This window comes from Taudactylus pleione, unplaced genomic scaffold (genome assembly GCF_031769625.1).
Source record: "Taudactylus pleione unplaced genomic scaffold, aTauple2 ptg000564l, whole genome shotgun sequence".
Classification (NCBI taxonomy): domain Eukaryota; kingdom Metazoa; phylum Chordata; class Amphibia; order Anura; family Myobatrachidae; genus Taudactylus; species Taudactylus pleione.
The window spans coordinates 1,132,122-1,133,229 of record NW_028284966.1 but is presented as its reverse complement, the minus strand read 5'-3'; positions in this window follow the sequence as shown (position 1 = coordinate 1,133,229).

The following is a 1,108-nucleotide window of genomic DNA, read 5'->3' as shown; positions in this document are numbered from 1 at the left end:
TATACTAGTGAGTGCAGAAGTAAATACATTATATACAATAATTGATTGGGATAAAGGCTATGAAGCCATGTCATTCTTTTTTAAAAGAAAAGTGAGTACTCTTAGGATTTAAAAGATTTCATAATATAATCTATATCCTTAGTTTTAAAGAATAACTATTTTTATTTTAATGGGAATTTTTATTTGCATAGTATAGGAACCACTATGGACACCAGATTTGCCCAATGCTATGCTAATCTTTTTTATGGTCTACTGGGAACATCTTATTAACCCATTAAGGCAAGCATGGGCAAACCTCCTGTGCTGGTTTCGTTTTATAAATTATGTATTTTTTTATTTAGAAAGGGGTGCACATCTTTTAGATCATTCTGTCAAAATCTGAAAATTAATGATTTTTATATTAATTTTACATTTAATATTAGTCAGATTTATTTGTCATTTTTAGATCTAACCATATGTATTAAATAAAACAAACTATATACAAGGACTTTATACAATGACTTTTAGAAAAGAAACCAATTCTAATTCATACATAGATGTTACGAGTGAACATCATAGTAGATAGTTAGACAACATTCCATTGGGACAGTAAAAATGTCTAAAAAGAGACTGCACTGAGAATAATATATTGGAAGAAAAATTCAAGATATTAGAATATTGCTTCAGTGTTAAAGGTTATCCTAAAGTTGTTTTGGAAAAAGCAAAAGAAATGTATCAAAAGATAGATCGATATCAGTTACTCAAAGAAAACTACAAACAAATAAATGATTCAAGATTTGAATGGGCTTTTATTACAGACATTAAGAGAAGGAGTATATAGACAAACTGCAGAGTTTTAAATGAAGACCCAGTTTTAGGTCAACACTTACCAAACAAACCTCTATTCATTTACAATAAGGCCCAAAACTTTAAAAATCACTTTGTAAAGAGTGCATTAGTAGAAATGAAACCAACAAGTGACCGCACAAAGGGTTTTCATCGGTGTGGTTCATGCCTAATGTGTAGATCAACGAATAATGATAATAATTAAAGAAAAACCACCCATTTCCATATAGAAACAAATCTAAAAAAATACAAGATTAACAGTTTGAATAGATGTTCACTTAGC